The following is a 21,658-nucleotide window of genomic DNA, read 5'->3' as shown; positions in this document are numbered from 1 at the left end:
GTCAACCCTCATGTAGCAAGTTCTTTGCTGTCATAGGTGATACTGGAATTGATTGCTGATTAAATCACTTCCCACATATACTACCTGATCTTCGACTTGAACAGAACAACCTACGTAGCAAATATTATTCCTGCATTCTGACACAGGCGTCATAACAGGGTTCTACTGGATTCTTTTTTTTTTTATTATTATTTTTTTTTAATTAAAAAAAAATTTTTTTTTTCAACGTTTCTTTATTTTTGGAACAGAGAGAGACAGAGCATGAACGGGGGAGGGGCAGAGAGAGAGGGAGACACAGAATCGGAAACAGGCTCCAGGCTCCGAGCCATCAGCCCAGAGTCTGACGCGGGGCTCGAACTCACGGACCGCGAGATCGTGACCTGGCTGAAGTCGGACGCTTAACCGACTGCGCCACCCAGGCGCCCCGGTTCTACTGGATTCTTAGTAGATGACATCTTTAGGGAGCTTCCTAGCCCTGGATGCAAACTGCAGTCAGGCCCTCATGTTTTCACAGTAGCGTCATCACGCTGAGTATTACTGTAACGGCCTTCTCATGTCACACAACATTGGGGCCGGAATGAGTTTTTCCTAAAAGCGGCCTACTTTGGGAGGTAGCCACAGCCATTTCACGCCATTTCTTCCCCGCCTCTGTGTCATCAGACATTTTCCTATCTTGTTTTATCTTCCTGCAAGAAGTAACTGCGACCCACAACATGAATTACAATTTTAACCGTATCGTAAAGTGGTTATTTAAAAACCAGAATATACGGTTTCGATAGGCAAGTGTAAAGTGGAGAAGGGCAGGCAGCCCCGTCATCAAAGGATGAAAATCTATACTAATCTTAAAAGCAAAACCCAGCGCAGAATTTTTCGTCTCTTTTTCTGCAAAAGAAGGCCATTGTGCTTCCGTTCCTGGCCATGTCAGCAGTGATGGGCCCCCTCACCCCCACCATTTTTTTTCCCCAAGCATTGATTGTTGACTTCCCCTGACGCCCCATCACAACCCATTAGTCCTGAAAACTGACAAGCCCAGCTGCAGCCGCAAAAAGGCAAGTTCGAAAGAAAATATCGAAAGTGCAGGCAAGGCTGGGCTATTAGGATCCACACTCAGCCCCAGATGCAACCATCCGCTCTCCTCGCCCCCACGGCACCCTTGTGAAGGTCAGCAAAGTCAGCAGATTTTCTCTAATCCAGACTCCAAGGTCTGGAGGAAATGATGGGGAGTATCGCTTTATTTTTACTTTCATTTTCAAAGGAATCTGGGTTGAGGAATATGAAAACAGAGCCGGTCAAAATGCTTTTGCTGATAATGCTGACATACATGATGTTTCTTTTCAGACCCAGTTGTCTGGGATGTTAGTGGCTCAGCAGTCCTGGGCTCCTCAAGGCCACGCCGGAAATCCTGGTGGCTTCTTAAGATAGGAGTCTGTCTTTTTCTTCTTCCTTTATTATTATTACTATTATTATTATTGTTGTTGTTGTTGTTGTTTGAATTCAGCGGAGTTATATGGCATCTGTGTCCCCAGAGTTACAGTAATGGCAATGGCAAGCATTCCTTGTGATTGTACATTTGATTGCCCAGGGGGATGAAAGTGACAAGTCCAGATTTCCAATAGACCTTGTATTTGCAGAGACAGAAGTTGTTCAGGCAAGGGCGGTCGACTTGTCAAAACCTTAAGAGCTGAGACACAAGTTAAATCTAACTTTAGTTAAAAGGCTGTATGCAAGTTTGGGACAGTCAGAGCCAGAGGGATGGGGGTAGCCAAACAGACAGCGGCCGTCATTCCTCTGGGTGAAAAGTCTAGCTGGAGATGGTCATTGGGCCAAGAATAGGTAGGAATAAGAGCCAAAGCAGCATTGAGCAGGAGCTTGTGTATCCTCGCCTGCTGTGGAGGGTACAGAGGATGCGGTGACCGAGTGTGGGCTAATAGGAATTAGCCGATAGCCGGTGACCTGCGAACTTTCCCCCGTTTCCCCCCAGCCCGCCACGCCCTTTGCTTCTGGCAAAGGCACCTGCTCTGGAGAGGCAGGGTCTGCAGGGAACTCTCCACGGTCCTAGGCTTATGGCCGCAGTTACTCAGCTTCTCCAGCCTCGCTTCCGCCGACAGGGTGGATGCTGGGTCCCCATCAGAGGGAGCTCTTCAGTGAAGACCACGCGACCCGCACATGTCAGGACCGACTAGGACACAGAGCCACTGCCTGGCGCCTGTCCTAGCCTCCAACCCTCGAGAAGTGGAAGTGCTGCGTGGGCAGGTCGGCATTCAGCTCTGAACGAGTTCTTTTGTCTACGGGAGGCTTCGAGGAGACCCGGCTCACTCGGCCCTTGGTCCTCCAACTGCAGTCTGTACTTGATAACAAAGACCCAGCCAGTGTCTCGGCATCCCGGTTCTTGTCCCCACCCCAACATCTGTAGGGCTTCACCACCTGTGTCTAGTGCCAGGTCACTTCTGTCCCTGCTGTCCGTCTTCTACCTGCGGATATACGTGAATGCCCTGGGACCACCTGTCCTTCCCTAACGTAGACCTTTGGGTGGGCTGGGTCCGGATCTTTGGCTCAGGGCACGTATGTGTCTGACTAAAGACACTTTCTGGTTTGGTCCATCTCTGGACCCTTGGCCCTGTGTGCTGACTTTTCACTTAACCACCCTGTGACTTCACTTTCACGCTCTGACCCCTGCCCTTGCCCCGCTGAGGATGACCAGAACCTTTCTTGTTCTAGAACATCCAGGATGCTCTTGCATTCATTCTTTATGGAAGTTATTCTTATGTATTACTTGGCCAAAACATACCTAGTGGTGTCCCAAAGTGTCTGGTCCCCTCCTGTATGGGGAGGGGGAGGCCGGGGTCTCATCTGTCGTTGGAGTGTGAGAGAAGAAGGGACACACCAGAACTGGTACAAAGGAGACGTTTGACATTGAGCTAGAATGGTGGGTCCAAAGTGGGCCACGAAAGCAAGCAGACCCTGACTGTGTCCTGGGAGCTGGGGCATATCTCTGGAGAAGTCTCAGAGATCACGAAAGGGGGATGTGGGCTCCAACCAGGAAAGAATTTTTGCATGGGGAGTGGTCCACATGAAACCCAGAAATGGGGTGTTAGAGCCATGATCTAGCCCCTGTTTCTATGAATGAGGCAGGTCCATTTAAAGCTGTTAGGATATGACAAATGCTGGCTCGTCATCTATAAGTATTTATTAAGCCCCCACGTATCTTACCTTTAGAGAGCTGAGGTTCCGAGAGAACTTCTGGAGTGGAGATCGGAGGGGTGGTCGTGGTACCCAGAGAGATGACAAGTTTCCAAAGCCTTCTGATGAAAAGCCTCATGTTCTTATTTCAAAAAAGTATGTCACAGTGATGAAAAAATTAGGAGACAATGATTGTATGCTCACTGCATGTTAGGCAATGAGCTTCTCTTTCTCTATTATATATACATATATATATATATATATATAACATATAACATTATATATTACACATAAAGTTATATATTATAAAATACTTATATATATAATATAGTAGATAACATATAATATTAGTTCTGGCCAAATCATATGAAGCAAATGTTACTATTATAAATGCCATCGTATAGACGAGGTACCTAAGGTTCCAAGATTTAACTTGTGTTCACACCTAGTTCACACCTCGTTCCTTCCCTGACCCTGTAATAATTCTTTTCTATTGAAGAGACATCTACACTACACTACACTAATCTGTATTTTTTTCAATATATGAAATTTATTATCAAATTGGTTTCCATACAACACCCAGTGCTCATCCCAAAAGGTGCCCTCCTCAATACCTATCACCCACCCTCCCCTCCCTCCCACCCCCCATCAACCCTCAGTTTATTCTCAGTTTTTAAGAGTCTCTTATGGTTTGCCTCCTTCCCTCTCTAACTTTTTTCTCCCTTCCCCTCCCCCATGGTCTTCTGTTAAGTTTCTCAGGATCCACATAAGAGTGAAAACATATGGTATCCGTCTTTCTCTGTATGGCTTATTTCACTTAGCATCACACTCTCCAGTTCCATCCACGTTGCTACAAAGGGCCATGTTTCATTCTTTCTCATTGCCACGTAGTACTCCGTTGTGTATATAAACCACAATTTCTTTATCCATTCGTCAGTTGATGGACATTTAGGCTCTTTCCATAATTTGGCTACTGTTGAGAGTGCTGCGATAAACATTGGGGTACAAGTGCCCCTATGCATCAGCACTCCTGTATTCTTTGGGTAAATTCTTAGCAGTGCTATTGCTGGGTCATAGGGTAGGTCTATTTTTAATTTTTTGAGGAACCTCCACACTGTTTTCCGGTACACTAATCTGTATTAACAAAAGTGCAGCTACAAATGATTACAATTGTCTTGAGATAGACAGATACCCTGCTTTTCCACTTAGTCAGGTCTGAGACAAACAAGACTATTTTGAAATTTGTAACTTGCAGTGAAAACATGAAGAAAGGTCTGAGGAAATCATTATTTAGGCTTTTCCATGAAAAAATGGAAAAAATAAAATTCTTTGGGTTAATTCTTCAGCAAGATATTTTGGTAATGGTCAAGAGATACATTTAAAACAGTGGTTGGGGGGGGGCCCTGGGTGGCTCATTCGGTTAAGTGTCCAACTTTGGCTCAGGTTATGATCTCACAGTTCGTGGGTTTGAGCCCTGCGTCAGGCTCTGTGCTGCCGGCTCGGAGCCTGGAGCCTGTTTCAGATTCCGTGTCTCCCTCTCTCTCTGCCCCTCCCCTGCTCACGCTCTGTGTCTCACACACACTCTTTCTCTCTTTCTCAAAAATAAATAAAAAAAAACATTAAAAAAAAAAAGAAATTGGCCCGTTAGCATGAATGTTCATGTATTTTGGTGTGTGCAGTAGCAGAAGGGAGATTAGAAGAGGAAGGAAAAGAATTAAAAGCCGTTTCAAACGGTAACCCAACAAATCCTTCTACAGCATTTTCCCTAACTCTGCGTTAGTGTAAGACCTTCACGTAAAGTGGCCAGTGGGCAGCACATCTATGACTTGGGTGGGGGGTCAGCAAGCAGGGTTCTCTGCCTACCCGGGGGTTACACTGGTTAGCTTAAAGTGTTTCTCTAGGCACAGTATTTAGTAGACTCGTGTGGGTACTCATAAGCCTACTAAACAGAATTTGAGAGAAACAGGGTGTCTTGGAATTTGGAGATGCTGGGATGCCCTGGGAAGCCTCAGAGAGGGACTGTGGCAGCAGGACACCGTGTATCATCAGAGAAGCCAGTAAGTACTCTGATCGGACAGAGACAGCGATGCCTAGTTGTTTGTGTAAGTGTAGGACCAGATTCAGAAACGTAGGAGCCCTGGTCTAAGCGCTCAGCAAGCGCATCCTTATTGTTTCCTGTCTCCACTCAGCAGCCTACCTCAGTTCTGTTAAGTCACTATAAAAGGCACATTGAAGCAAAGTGACCCTGGCTCCTTAGCAGTTTGCCGCAGGCTGAGTTTGGCTCCCCACCTGGAGCTGGGCACTCGGGTCCTGTTTATCCTGTGAAGTCACAGTCCCCTGCACGGTGACAGGTGATTTTTCATTATGCAGTAAAACACTTCCCGGCATGCTGTTTTCACTGCAGCGATAGGAGAGTCTCTTGATTGTTTTCATCATGTCATGCCCCATGAACCTTGAAGGGACTTACCTGCCTCATATGTCACTGTAAAGCTCTTCGTGGTCTCAGGGCTTGGCTCTGCATCCCAGGTGCCCTCCTGTGGTCCTGGACCCTGCTCATCTGCCCCGCCCCATCCCCACCATGTTTCCCCTGAGTGTCACTGTGTCCAGCCTCCTGGTTATCTTACATTGCTATTGTAATAATAATGAGAGCTACAACTAGTGAGTACCTACGACATTGTCTTACACATGCTATTAAATCCTGGAAGTAAGACTGTGCGGTGGTTACTGCAGAAAGGTCTGGTAACTGTGTGCAAGGACATGCTGGGTGGATGGCCAAGCCAGGATTTGAACCCCGGGGGTCTCGTGAACCCTTACACATAAGCACCACCTACTGTCTTTCCAACCAAAGGCCTTCCTTGCTCCTCTCCTCAGAAGAGTGCCCCATCACCCCCACACCTACGGCCGGACTCACTTCCCCTAATAACCTCCCTGAATACCTTAACATTTCAGTTTCCATCACCAGTATTCAATGCCCATTGCTTTGTTGAGAGTGTGCCTTGATAACTCTTTTAAATTAACCACATAGCATTTATCTTTAGCTCATTGTAGCATACAATTTAGGTTTCATTTGTGGTTTACGACGTAGAATGGTGGCTGATAGAATTTTCAAATGGGCGTATCAACTGCATTCTTAATAGATTTCAAAATAAGTTTGCACATGACCAGAGATTATGGAAATATGTAATTATATTGAAGTTTGTAGATCAAAAATCATCCATACCTGTTGTTAATTATACATATGAATTATTTGTATATAAACATATACTCATGTGTATATCTATATCTGCAAAGAGAAGGGTCTATTTATCTATCTATCTGTAAAATTTGGCCCCTCTACTCCCTGTACCCTTGATTGTGATTTACCTAAACACGGAGCCCACTTACAATTTGGACCTGAAGTATAATGAAGAAGACATTTCAACGTACACAAGAGAGAGATCCACTATAAAGCAGAAACCAGTACGGACTCTTTTGAGGCTGGTTTATATGCTTACTACGCATAATCAGGTGTTTTGGTCTGATTTGTGAAATAACTGTTTTGCAAAGTTGTAAGTAAATACAATCTTATTTAAGATGCACTGAAAGGAAAGACAAATGGCTAATTAACATATGAAAAATATTCAAACTTATGAGTATCAAAGAAATGTAAATTAAAAGAACACTGAGAATTTTTTATCTATCAAATTGGCAAATTTAAAATGGCATTACACTGAGAATTTGAGAGGATGAACATTTGTTGGGAGAGAGCTTTGGCAATGTGTATATATATTTAAAAAAATGTTCATATCTTTTGTCTCAGTAATCCTATTTCCAGCACTTTATCCTAAGGAAATATTGAAATATTTATGATGCAACAGTATGTACAGTAACTACAAATTAAAAACAACAAATACCCATAATGGAATAGTAAGGAAAGTATGGTTGATGTCTGTGGTTTGTGTGGTATAGACACATATAGAATATAATGTATGTATTTTATATATTTAATAAACATGTATTATGTATTTTAAATTAAAAAAATTAAATTTATTTTTATGTTTTGAGAGACCATGTGTGCACAAGTGGGGAGGGGCAGAGGGAGAGGAAGGGAGAGAATCTTAAGCAGCCTCCACACTCAGAGTGGAGCCTGCCTCGGGCTCGATCTCATGACTGTGAGATCATGATCTGAGCCTAAATTAAGAGTTGGCTACTCAACCAATGAGCCACCCAGGCACTCCTATATTTATGTATTTTATAAACACTATATATATATATGTGTGTGTGTATATATATATACACACATATATATACATACACACATATACACACATATATAAACAAGTGTTCATACATATGTGTATATATATGTATGTGTTCATATATATGTATATGTTCATATATATATTCATGTACGTATATATATGAACACTTAAGAGAATGTCCATTATATATTAAATGAAAAAAGGCAAGTTATAACCCTAGGTATTACATTAGTTCCACAATCCTATAAAACAATATGTTTATCAATATGCATAGAAAAAAAGACTCAAAAGAAACATATCAAAATGTTAACAGTTGTGGCGAGGTAACGGTGATTTTAATTTGGCAATTTGTATCATTGGCAATTATTTGGCAATTCCAAATTTTTATAAGAGTAAGCCTATCTGTAAGAATCTCAAATACAAAAATATGACAATTAAAAAATGCAGCGGGGTGGACTTTAGGCCACTTGTCAAAGTGAATAAATGTGGAAACCACCCATACCGGAAGCAGGGATGACTTACAAACAAAAGTTAGAATGGCATAGCTGTGCTAAAGGACAGGGGGATAGCCTCCTATCCAGGAAGGAGCAGAGCCCCAAAGCAGCGAGGTTAGCTGAGGCTGAAGGCCTGGGGTTGGGGGTAAAGGAAGCAAGTTTGGTATAGAGGAGTTTGAAGGGGGGGGGTGGGTGAGTGGTGAGTCCTGCTTGAGGTGCTTGTCATGAGGCCTGTGTGACCGGATGCTGTGAGAATTTCAGCCAACCCATGTGGAGTTTCAGCCGGTCGCAAGCTGCTCACCTGTGGTGGAGGGCAGGCAGGAGGCCCCTATAAGACTAGGAGGGGGACCATGTTCCATCCTGGCATGGGGTCAGGAACAATGAAGGCCCAGCCTAGGCAGAAGCTTCCTACCGCCCTGGGGTGGGGGTCATCCGCTCTACTGGTTTGGAATGATCTTAGTGGCAAATAATTGTGTCCTAAACTCTATAGACACTTATCTTTTCTTAATAATAGGAACTGGAGACAAGCTCTCTCAAGAATGGATCCAAGCTCACTCTTTCTCTTCTCTGTTATGTTTGTTGTTGCTTTATGGTTGTAAGAGGGTGACTGCAGCTCCAGATACCATAATTCCTGCCTTCCCAGAAGCTCCTGAGCACAGTATCCCTTGTATCTTGTTAGGCGCAACTGGGTCACATGGCCTCCCTTGGTTCCAAGGGAGACTGGGAAATTGAGCGGCCAAGGGAAACAAATAGTCGCAACTGACTTGGACCTGTCTGATCTATTGTCTGGACACATCGCTACTCAAGATAAAACTGAGTTTTATTAGCAAAGAAGAGGGAGGGGAATGGCTGTTAGGTAGGCAACCCTCCTACAGTATGGACTCTTAAGCAAGGTTGGAAGAACTCATACCCAGGAAACTATAAATAAGAGAAGAATCTGAAAATTACTTTAAAATAAATTTTAGAACTACCCTATGACTCAGCAATAGCACTGCTAGGAATTGACCCAAGGGATACAGGAGTGCTGATGCCTAGGGGCACTTGTACCCCAATGTTTATAGCAGCACTTTCAACAATAGCCAAACTATTGTTTGAAAGAGCCTGAATGTCCATCAACTGACAAATGGATAAAGAAGTTGTTGTTTATATATACAATGGAATACTACTTGGCAATGAGAAAGAGTGAAATCTGGCCATTTGCAGCAATGTGGATGGAACTGGAGGGCATTATGCCAAGTGAAACAAGCCAGGCAGAGAACGTCAGATACCATATGTTTTCACTCATATGTGGATCTTGAGAAACTTAACAGAAGACCATGGGGGAGGGGAAGGGGGAAAAACAGTTACAGAGAGGGAGGCAGGCAAAGCGTAAGAGACTCTTGGATACTGAGAACAAACTGAGGGTTGATGGGGGGGGGTGGGGGAGAGGGGAAAGCAGGTGATGGGCATTGAGGAGGGCACCTGTTGGGATGAGCACTGGGTGTTGTATGGAAGCCAATCTGACAATAAATTATATTAAAAAAATAAATACATTTACAACATTTCATAAGATAAAATAACAACTAACAAAAAACAGGAATTAAGTAGGCAATTCCATTAAGAATAGATGGATATATACAAAAATGAAACGGAAATCTTGGAAATGAAAAATACAGTCATTGAAGTAAAAAAGCAACCCCTATGAACGAACTATTGAACTGGAGAGAGTTGAAGAAAGTGAGATGGAAGGCCAGAACTTTGCAAGGCACCTGGAATGTAGCATTGAGAGAGAAAGAAAGGTGAACCAAGAAAGGAAATGTGAGGGGCATGGAGGGCAAGCTGGGAAATTACAAGTTGTTGTTAATAGGTATTCTGGGAGGCCCATAGCAAGAATGGGAGAGAGTGGGGAGAATATTTGAAAGGAGAATGGCTAAGACTTTTCTAGAACTAAAGCAAGGCACATATCCCAGAATAAAAAAAGCCTCTTACTTGTTAAGCAGAGCAAAAAACCCTCACACCTAGATACATGTTAGTGAAACTACAGAATGGCAAGAATAAATAAAGTAAAATGTATCTCAGGGGCACCTGGATGGCTCACTTCGTTAAGCGTCCAACTCTTGCTTTTGGCTCAGCTTGTGATCTCATGGTTCGTGGGATGGAGCCCCGTGCTGGGCTCTGTGTTGACAGCGTGGAGCCAGCTTGGGATTCTCTCTTTCCCTCTCTATCTCTGCCCCTCCCCTGTGAACTCTCTCTCTCAAAAATAAATGTATCTGAGAGAAATATAGGTTACTTACGGAGCAGCAGCAGTCAGATTGACAGCAGATTATTCATTAGCAACATGAGACATCTAATGATAGAATGTCTTAAAAGTGCTGAGGGAAAACAACTAGATTTCTACACCTGGCTAAATCATCTTTTCAGATAATAGGTGCAAAATACAAAAAATGAACCCATACACACACCAAACAAACACCCCACCCCAAACCTGAACCCTACAACAAAACAAAATAGAAAAACTAGGGGTGCCTGGGTGGCTCAGTTGGTTAAGCATCCAACTTCGGCTCAGGTTGTGATCTCGCAGTTTGTGGGTTCGAGCCTCGTGTCGGGCTCTGTGCTGATAGCTCAGAGCCTGGAGCCTGCTTCAGATTCTGTGTCTCCCTCTCTCAGTGCCCTCCCCTGCTCACACTCTCTCTCTGTCTTTCAAAAATAAATAAATGTGAAAAAAATAAAAAGAAAAGCTAAAGCTATAAAACTGGAAAAATATAGGAAGAATATTTTTGACCTTAGGAAAGACAAACATTTCTCAGAAAGGACATAAATAAGCATGAACATAAAGGAGAAAATTGGTACTTTGAACTTTATAAACATTAAAAGCTTTTGTACTCTGTAAAATACCATTCAGAAAAGGAAAAGCTAGAGAATGGAAGAAAATATTTGCTACACGTGTCTGATAAAGGGCTTGTATCCAGAATATATAAAGACCTCTTACAGTTCAATAACTAAAAGACAAACAGCCCAATACAAAATAGAAAAAAAGAATATGTGAATACTTGCCAAAAGAAGGTAAATGAGTGATCGGTAACCTCATGAAAAGATGTTTAGTAAGATTGTCCACCAAGGAAATGCAGAAGAAACCAATCACCACCACCCACCCACAATCTTCGATTTACTTATAGAAGAGCTATAATTTTTAAAAATTTTTTTTTTCAACGTTGTTATTTATTTCTGGGACAGAGAGAGACAGAGCATGAACGGGGGAGGGGCAGAGAGAGAGGGAGACACAGAATCGGAAACAGGCTCCAGGCTCCGAGCCATCAGCCCAGAGCCCGACGCGGGGCTCGAACTCCCGGACCGTGAGATCGTGACCTGGCTGAAGTCGGACGCTTAACCGACTGCGCCACCCAGGTGCCCCTAGAAGAGCTATAATTAAAAAGGCCGACAATATCAAGTGTTGACAAGGACGTAGAGCAAACAGAACTCTCATGAACTGCTACTGAGACTATAAAGTGGTTCAGCCACTTGGGAAATCTGTTTGGTGGTTTCTTAAAAAAAAAGTTAAGCATATACCTACCACATGATCCAGGCATTCCACTCTTAGGTATTTCCCCAAAAGAAACAAAAACGTGTGTCTACATTAATATTTACACAAAACTGTTGATAGCAGCTTTCATCACAATAGCCACACCTGGAAATAATCCCAAATATTCATCAACTGGTAGATAGATAATATGTGATATATCCAATATGTGGAATATTACTTAGAAGTAAAAAGGGACAAAGTATTCAAATATACAGCAAGATGTTTAAGTCATGCTAAATGGAAGAAGTCGGCTACAAAAAGGTACGCACTGTGTTTTCCCATTTATATAAACTCTAAAATAATCTGTAGTGACATAAAGCAGATTTGTGGTTGCCTGGGGCTGGGGCAGAGCTGGGAGATGGACCGCAAAGGGGTGCGATGCATCTTTTTGGAGTAATGGAAACATCTGTATCTTGATTATCATGGGGATGTTTTGAGTATTTACATTCTTTTTTTTTTAATGCCTATTTATTTTTGACAGAGAGAGACAGAGCATGGGCTGGGGAGGGGCAGAGAGAGAGGGAGACACAGAATCCAAAGCAGGCTCCAGGCTCTGAGCTGTCAGCACAGAGCCTGATGCGGGGCTTGAACTCACAGACTGTGAGATCATGACCTGAGCTGAAGTCCGATGCTCAACCGACTGAGCCACCTGGGCGTCCCATGAGTATTTACATTCTAATAAAACTCACCTAAATGAATGCAGTTTGTTATATGCAAGTTATTCCTAAATAAATGTATTAAGGAAAAAAATGACATTTTCAAACATACAAATATAAAAGTTTACATTTGAAGACTTGATAAACTAACTTATGAAATATTTGGGTGGAAGAATAAGAATGGAAGTTCCTCGGGGCGCCTGGGTGGCGCAGTCGGTTAAGTGTCCGACTTCAGCTCAGGTCACGATCTCACGGTCCGTGAGTTCGAGCCCTGCGTCGGGCTCTGGGCTGATGGCTCAGAGCCTGGAGCCTGCTTCTGATTCTGTGTCTCCCTCTCTCTCTGCCCCTCCCCCGTTCATGCTCTGTCTCTGTCTCAAAAATAAACGTTAAAAAAAATTAAAAAAAAAAGAATGGAAGTTCCTCAAAAAACTAAAAATGGAACTACCATACCATCCAGCAATTGTCCTATTGTGTATTTACCCAAAGGATACAAAAAATGCAGAGTCAAAGGGGTATACGCCCCCAATGTTTATAGCATTATTATCAACAATAGCCAAACTATGGAGAGGGCTCATATGTTTTTCAACTGATGAACGGATAAAGAAGATGTGGTTCATATATATATATATATACACATACATACATATATATATGTATACATACATATATATACACACACACACACATATATACGTATATGTATACGTATATGTATATATGTATGTGTGTGTGTGTATATATATATTTATAATGGAATATTACTCAACCATCAAAAAGACTGAAGTCTTGCCATTTGCTACAATGTGGATGGAGCTAGAATGTATTATGCTAATCGAAATGAGTCAGAGAAAGGCAAATACCATATGATTTCACTCATACGTGAAGTTTAAGAAACAAAACAGATGAACATATGGGAAAGGGGGGGCAGAAAGAGGAGGGAAACAAACCACAAGAGACTCTTAATGATAGAGAACAGACCTAGGGTTGATGGAGGGGGGTGGGTAGCAGATGGGCTAGGTGGGGGATGGGCATTAAGGAGGAGGCTTGTTATGATGAGCACTGGGTGTTGTATGTAAGTGACGCATCACTGAATTCTACTCCTGACACCAATATTGCATTGTATGTTAACTAACTAAAATTTAAATAAAACGTAACAAAAAGAGAGAATCCCAAGGGCAAGAATATATTGTAAGAAATTTAATGCTTCAATGGAACAAAATGCTTTGAGGGTCTCACATTCCTGGATGAATCTCTGTGTAACACAGCCAACTAGTAAAACTCAATTATTCTAATTAAAACATTTTTTATTACAATTTCAAATGCGTAAAAATATAAATATTGGTATAAAGAGCTCCTGGATATCTAGGAAAATCCATACTTTCATACATTTGAGCTTGCTGAGTTAGGAAATAGCTGTATTTGTTAATTTTTTTTTAACATTTATTTATTATGGAGAGACAGAGTATGAGCATGGGAGGGGCAGAGAGAGGGAGACACAGAACTCGAAGTAGGCTGCAGGCTCTGAGCTGTCAGCACAGAGCCTGATGTGGGGCTTGAACTCACAAACCGCGAGCTCATGACCTGAGCCGAAGTCGGACACTTAACCGACTGAGCCACCCAGGCGCCCCTGAAATAACCTGTATTTGTTAATCATTACATAACATTCTTTATTTTAAGAAGGTTATTTCCTTTGCATTCCCTCCAAATCAGATGAAAATCATCATTTTGCATATTTGCAATATTTAAGAAACATGAAAGATAATTAAAAGATCAAGAATGCAAAATGGCGTTATGCGTAAGCCCTCAAATCGTATAACAAGTATCTTGCAATTGCAAAAGACCTCCCTATAGTATGTACCCATCAAATAAAGATTTCTTGGACATTGATTTTATTTTTCAAATATTTATTTCACAACTTAAACTCTTATGTAGATTAACTCAAATTCCAAGCTTATTGAACAACTACCTTTTGCCAGCCACTAAACTCAATAGGCAGGGGATAATATATTTGAAAAAGGCTTGGTCTTAACCCTAGAGGAGCTTATCTTTCTACAAGAACTCTGCTCCGTTACTGTAGATTTCCTACTGTATTGATAGAGTATGAATATTGTTCCTCTCTTTTTATTTAAAGTTAAGCGGAGAGAGTGGATGTCTCTGCTTTCGCTTACACTTAAGATATGCACATACTGGTTTAGACCCTTTTTCTCAGCCTGGACTCCTAAACCCCATTTCCTAAAACATCCTTTTGTTTTAAGAGTCGGAGAAGGGAAAAGTAAACAGTATTCTATCATTCCTGGCACATACACTGTCTCATTCCTGAAAATTTATGACTAAATGCACACCACCTCGTGGGTGACCAATGGTTGTCCTTACAGCAATTTGTAATGAAATAATGTCATAAATCACAAGGGACTGGCCAGTGCCCCAAATAAAATATCTATGGCTTCCAACTACAGATGTCTCATGTGTTAAGATATGTCCTGTTCATTACAATCACAGAATGTTAGAAGAGTAAGGAAACCAGGAGGCAAAAAAAAAAAAAAAAAAAAAAAAAAGTTTTATAACCTCCAGTCTGCCATATTCGCTATGAATTGGTAATAAACACACCTAAGTTACTTCATTACAATGTGATAGATTGTAACAGCAACTCTGAAGGTCCATTATATAAATCATTTAAATAGCGATTCAGACAATTTGAGAAATTCCCATTAATTACCAGAAAGTCAGAAACAGTAATACCAATGAGGTTCAGTTTACCTTGCGTTTGTGAATATGGACACTTTAACATGCAGATTATGACTCAGTGGAACAGAGGGGCTCATTAGTCATGTAATACCTTTTTATTTTTTAAATCTTGGTGGGATGAAGATGGTTGAACTAGTAGATTGTAATCGATCTTTTACAGTGAAGAGGCTGTATTATCTTTAGCTCAACGGAACGCCTGAGATTGTCTGTGGTCTGTCCATATTTTCAGAAACACTCAGGGTTTATCACACAGGGAGCACTTCGGGAGGGCTGAGCACTGTAAGGGGCTTGCAAAATGCAAAATGTTTAGTCCTTTGCCTGGAAGGAGACGGGAGGATTCCTCTTCCCCTTTTTCCAGTTTACCGAATTTCCTAAAACAAAACCCAGGAATGATACATGGTACAGCTCCAGTATGGGAAGGGGTTTAGAAGGAAGTGGTTCCTTTTTAGTGCAGCCAGTTCGTTTTTGTCTTCTAAGAATCAGTGTCCCCAACGTCGTCTGTGTCAAGGATGCCGAGCTGTTACACATTGTGAGTCTGTGAGACTGTTTCCATTTCTGCCTTCCACCCTCCTCCAGCTCTGGTTTATTCTCTTCGATGACGGAAAGAGATGCCTTACTTCTCCACTAGAATCTGAGGATCTTGGGGGCAAGGATCACACGTTTGTCACAGGTTCCCGTGCATGGCTCTTGATTTCAGCAATCTGCACAGTGTGCCACTGAATTCAGTCATTAAACACACACGCGTGTTAGCCCACCCGACAGGGAAAAAAGCGGGATACTGGAATCTGGAATCTGAGCAAATTGGATAAGACCTGGGGATCCTTGCCCTCCATAATGTGGTCTGATTTCCTGCTAAGAGGGCAGCCCAGGGCCCTGGCATAGGCCCGGGTACCTAGGCTCCGCTCTACTCCGTTACCTCTAAGCCACCTGCCTGGCACCGCCATCCACCCTTCTGTCTCCACCCCAGCCGTTGTGGACTGATCAGGTCCCCAGAATAGCCTCTGATTTGGCCCATTATGTCTCTTTTCTGATTGCTGTCCGGTCTGAGCTTGTCGAAACTGTACCCGTCCCGCAAGATCCATTTTGAATGTCACTCAGAACGTTTATCGAGATGACCCGTCCTCGCAGTGTTTGTGACCTCTCCTTCCTGCGAAGGCTTAGGAGCTCTGTGTGCCTGCGGCGTTCAGCAGACAGGGATCTACCACTGCCTGCCCTGTATCGGGCACTCCCCAGGCACCGGAGCAGCACACGTCCCACTCCTGTCCAACATCACTCCTCATCATTCTGCGGATTCTTTGGAGATTCGGTTTCCAGGTTGCTCAGTCCCTTGAACCCCTTGCCTTCCGGTTCTCAGATTTCAGCGAGCAGCCTTGGTGTGGTCTATGTTTAGCCAGTGTGCTGCATATTTGGTGAATTCTTTCAATACGGAAACTCTAGTCTTTCAATTTAGGGAGGTTTTCTTGAATGAGTTCATTGAAATTCCCCTCCTTCTCCACACTGTTTTTCCTGTTCTCTTTTTCTGGGATTTCTATTATTTGGACGGTGACCTTCTGTACTGATTCTCGTTTTTCTTTCTTTCTTTTTTTTTTTCTTGCCTATTTTCTATCTCTTTGTTCTTTTGCTCGATTTTCTTGGAGATTTCCTTAAAAATTTTTTTAAGTGGGCTCCATCCCAATGCGGGGCTTGAACTCATGACCCTGAGATCAAGAGTCACATGCTCTGCCAACTGAGTCAGCGAGGCACCCCTACTTTTTTTTCTCGAGATTGCCTTAATTTTATTTGTCAACCTGCGACTGAGCTTTTAATTTGTGCCATGATTTTATTTGTTTATTTTTATCATGGCAAAATACATACAGTACAAAATTTACCATTTTAACCACTCAACCATTTTTAAGTGCATAACTCAGTGACATTAAGTACACTTATAATGTTGTGCAGACATCAACACTATGTTCAGAACTTTTGCATCTTTCCGAACAGAAACTTTGTATCCATTAAACAATAATTCCTCATTTGGTTTTTCCCCAATTCCAGCCCCTAGCGACCTTTCTTCTTTCTGTCTCTAGGAATTTGCCTATTGTAGGCACCTTGTGTAAGTGGAATCGTATGGCATTTGTTTTCTGTTGGGCTCATTTCACTTTGCATGTGTTCAAGGTTCATTCTTGCTGCAGCATGTATCATAATTTTCTTCTTTTTAGACGGGCGAGTGATATTCCATTTTATGTATATACCATCATTCATCTGTTAATGGATATTTGGGTTGATTCCATTGTAAAGTCTATTTCATTGTGGTTTTTGATTTGCATGTCCTCAGTGACAAATGACGTTGTACATCTCTTTATGTGGCCATTTGTGTATCTTCTAAGAGTTCTTTTTATATTCTGAATAGTTTAATTTTTCAAGGTTTCAAGGTTCTTCAAGGTTGTTTTGGCTGTTCTGGGTCCCTTGTGATTCCATATAGATTCTAGGATGGGTGTTTCTATTTCTGAGAAAACAATGCTGTTGGGTTTTTGAAACAGATTGCAATGAATCTGCACATCACTTTGGGTAGATGTACATCTTACCACCTATACGTATAACAATGTTAAGTCTTCAGATCAATGAACATGGGATGTCTTTCCAGTTATTTATGTCCTTTAAAATTTCTTTCATCAGTGTTTTAGAGATTTCAGTGTGCAAGTCTTTTGTCTCTTAAATATTATATAGTAAATAAAATAAAATGCCTAAGTATTTTATTCCTTTTGAAGCTTTTGCTTGCTGTCATTGTAATTTCTCAGATATTTTTTCCCCTTGTCTGAATGCCTCCTCTCTTCCTTTTAAAAGAGATAGAAATCTATTCTTATGTCCGGGATGTAATATCTGTTCTTCTCTGATTATACAGATGATAATTATATTTTTAAAAGTTTCTTCCTCCTGCATTTTGTTTGTTTCCCTCAGGCTGCTGCTGTCTCCTATTTTATCTGTCTATCTATCTATCTATCTATCTATCTATCTATCTATCTATCATCTATCTATCATCTATCATCTATCTATATATGCTGTCTCCTATTTATTTTGGTCTCCTGTGTTAGAGATTTTCCATGAATGTCTTGTCACCCTAGCTTGTTTGTTCATGATTAAAAGTGAGGACAACAAAGCTGCCTGGGTGGGGCTTCTCAGTTTTGAGCTTTACTCTAGGACGACCTAGGTGGGCTGTTTGTTAGGGAACCCGGGAATCGGTCTAGATCTCTGCTCCTGGGCTGGTCAGACCCTTCCAGAGAGAAAGTTGCTAGTCACTCGCCTGGAGAGCAGAGGTCCAGCTGCAGCTTTCTAGAAGTTGAGGGGAGAAGAGGGCTGGCACTCTCAGCTTGCAACATTTGAGCATTCGTGTTCCTTTCACTTGGCACTCTGTCTCCTTCCGCCCAGATGGGGGCCTGCTTTTGGCCACTGACCCTTCCCGTGTCCCCCTCCAAAATCCCCCCACCCAGTAGTTGATACTGCTAGGACACGTGAACACTGAAGTCAGGGTGACAGGATACCTGAGGAATAGAACACTTCAAAAAACTGGGCCATGTAGAGTCATTGGAAGTGGAATTACTGGGACAGGTGGACCGAAAGTCTACAACAGGTATGATAATATAATCGTTTAAAGCGATAAAGGGGAGATCCTTGTCCTGTTGATCTTCCTGTGATTTTTTAAAGGCTGTTAATGTGGGCAACCGATCCCTGTGCCCGTTTTCCTGTTGTCCCTGTGGGTTTGTGTCTTAAAAAAGAAGCCAAAGCAAACAACCTCTTGCTCTTCAGGCTTTGGGTTTTGCCAGATGGCAAACTGACATGGGCTACTGGCTCCCTTCCTCCCAAATCAACTCTGGCGCAACTAGACGTTGTTAACATGGAATTCAGGAACTAAACAGCAATGGCACAAATAGAAAATAAAAACAAGACCCAGGGACACCTGGGTGGTTCAGTCGGTTGAGCGACCGACTTCGGCTCAGGTCACGATCTCACGGTTCTTGCGTCCAAGCCCCACACTGTCGGCATGGAGCCTGCTTCAGATCCTCTGTCCCCCTCTCTCTTCACTCCTCCCCTGCTCTCTCTCTCTTAAAAATGAAAAGTAAACTTTTTTTTTTTTTTAAAAACAACAAAATCCAAACAAGAGAAAACCCTGGAAGGGGATTATTGATGTGTGTGGGGTCTTAGGTGGGCGTGGGGTGTGGCTGGTGGACATCAGGCAGAGGATAGGATGAGTGTGACCTTAGATCACATGCGACTTTGGGACAGTCATTATTAGTCCTGTCAGTGGGAACCAGGCCAGACAGTAGATGCAGGTGTTCACAGGGCGGCCTGGACTCCGCCGGGCAGGGTCTGGATGAACATCTGTGTGGAGTGGATGAAGGCAGTTGCCTTCGGCCCCTTGCTTCCCCACACGCTCAGGGCTGGTGGGCTGTACCTGAGCAGATGCCTTTCAGCCTTGGCTGCCCTTTCAAATGGCTGGGGTTTACAAGCCCATTTCCCAGGCCTCATTCCAGGCCAACACACCAATCAGAATCTCTGGGTGTAAGAACAGGGCTTTAGTATTTTCAAAAAGCTTCTCAGAGGATTCCATTGTGTGGCTGCTTGAGAGACGCTGACCTGGGGTGGGGCGGGGGGGGGGTGGGGGTCCCATTTACCCCAGGCTGCTTCTCCTTGAATTTTGCAAGTCAAGTCCTACCCTTGAGATTTGCCCAGGGAGTGGCAGAAAAGAGGTGAGCCAAGTGATTCTTTGGGGTCTGGGGCTTTCACTTGACGCGCTGTCTCCTTCCACCCAGATGGGGGCTTGCTTTGGCCACTGACCCTTCCCGTGTCCCCCTTCAAAATCCCCCCCACTGAGTAGTTGATATTTCCAGGACACATGAACTCCAAAGTCAGGGTGACAGGATACCTGAGGAATAGAACACTTGGAAAAAACTGGGCCACATAGAGTCATTGGAAGTGGAATTACTGGGATAGGTGGACCAAAAGTCTAAAACAGGTATGACAATATAATAGTTTAAAGCGATAAAAGGGCGATCATTGTCCTGTTGATCTTTCTGTGATTATTTTAAAGCCCATTAACATAGGCAATGGATAGTTAGACCTTAGGTTTTTAAATTCAGCAACACTCTGTTTTCTTTTTTACATTTTTATCTGAATTCCACTAGAGTTAGCATATTAGTCGATATTAATTATAACTATTATATTAGTGTTTTATTAGTTCCACATGTCGTGACTCAACCCTTCCATCATGGATATTACTCGGTGCTCATCACGACGAGCGCCCTCTTTTTTTTTTTTTGGTTCTTAAAATCTTTTTATTTTTATATTATTTTTAAATTAAAGTTTGTATTGAAATTGCAGTTAGTTAATAGACAGTGTAATATTAGTCTCAGGTGTACAATATAGTGATTCAGCACCTCCATACCACACCTGGTGTTCATCACAGCAAGCACCCTCCTTAATCCCATCACCTACTCCCCCAGCCCCCCACCACCTCCCCTCTGTAACCACCCGCGTGTCCTCTAGAGTGAAGAGTCTGTTTCTTGGTTTGCCACTCTTTTTTTTTCCCCTCTGCTTGTTTGTTTTGTTTCTTAAATTCCACATATGAGTGAAATCATATGGTATTTGTCTTTCTCTGACTCATTTCACTTAGCATTATCATTCATCAGTTGATGGACACTTGGGCTGCTTCCATATCTTGGCTGTTGTAAATAATGCTGCTGTAAACATAGGGGTCCATGCATCCCTTTGAATTAGTGTTTTTGTATTTTGGGGATAAATACCCAGTAGTGTGATGATTGGATCTTAGAGTCAATTTATTTTTTAGCTTTTTGAGGAAAATACCGTTTTCCACAGGGGCCGCATCATTTTGCCATCCTATCAACAGTGCAAGAGGGTTCCTTTTTCTCCACATGCTCACGAACACTCGTTGTTTCTTGTGTTTTTGACTTTAGGCATTCTGGCAGCTGTGAGGTGATATCTCATTGTAGTTTTGATTTGCGTTTCCCTGAGGATCAGTGATGCTGAGTGTCTGTTGGCCATTTGGATGTCTTCTTTGGAGAAATGTGTGTTCGTGTCTTGCCCATTTTTAAATGGGATTATTTGTTTTTGGGTATTGAGTTGTATCAGTTCTTTCTATATTATGGATACTAACCTTGTATTGGAAATGTCATTTGCAAATATCTTCTCTCATTCAGTAGATTACCTTTTAGGTTTATTGATTGTTTCCTTGACTGTGCAGAAGATTTTATTTTGATGAATTCCCAATAGTTTATTTTTGCTTTTATTTCCCTTGCCTCAGGAGGCGTATCTAGAAAAATTTTGCTATGGCCGATGTCAGAGGAGTTGCTGCCTGTGTTCTCTTCTAAAATTTTTATGGTTTCAAGTCTTACATTTAGCTCTTTAATCCATTTTGAATTTATTTTTGTGTATAGTGTAAGAAAGTGGGCCAGGTTCAGCCTACATGACCAGTTTTTCCAACACAATTTGTTGAATTGTGTTGAACCGATTTTTCCCCCTATTGCATATTCTTACCTCCTTTGTTGAAGATTAATTGACCACATAATTGTGGGCTTGTGTTCTATTCTATTGATCTATGTGTCTATTTTTGTGCCAATACCATACTGTTTTCATTACCATAGCTCTAATATACCTTGAAATCAGGAATTGTGCTATCTCCAAGCTTTATTTTTCTTTTTCAAGATCACTTTGGCTACTTGGGGGTCTTTCGTGGTTCCATACAAATTTTAGGATTGTTTGTTCTAGTTCTGTGAAAAATGCTATTGTTGT

The 21,658-nt window shown here is 42.2% G+C and overlaps 1 long non-coding RNA gene across 1 annotated transcript; it reads right to left on the bottom strand.

Moving 5' to 3' along the window:
- Positions 1-1,019: 1,019 nt before the first annotated feature.
- LOC123385588 lies at positions 1,020-5,486 on the bottom strand. The gene is made up of 3 exons (XR_006598425.1): positions 5,378-5,486; positions 3,211-3,322; positions 1,020-1,681 (listed from the first exon to the last, which is right to left on the bottom strand). It is a non-coding gene; the product is annotated as an uncharacterized LOC123385588 (long non-coding RNA).
- Between the last annotated feature and the right edge of the window lie 16,172 nt (positions 5,487-21,658).

Source organism: Felis catus, chromosome B2 (genome assembly GCF_018350175.1).
Source record: "Felis catus isolate Fca126 chromosome B2, F.catus_Fca126_mat1.0, whole genome shotgun sequence".
Taxonomy (NCBI): Eukaryota; Metazoa; Chordata; class Mammalia; order Carnivora; family Felidae; genus Felis; species Felis catus.
The sequence above is the reverse complement of the archived record's forward strand: the minus strand, read 5'-3'. Positions and strand labels throughout refer to the sequence as shown.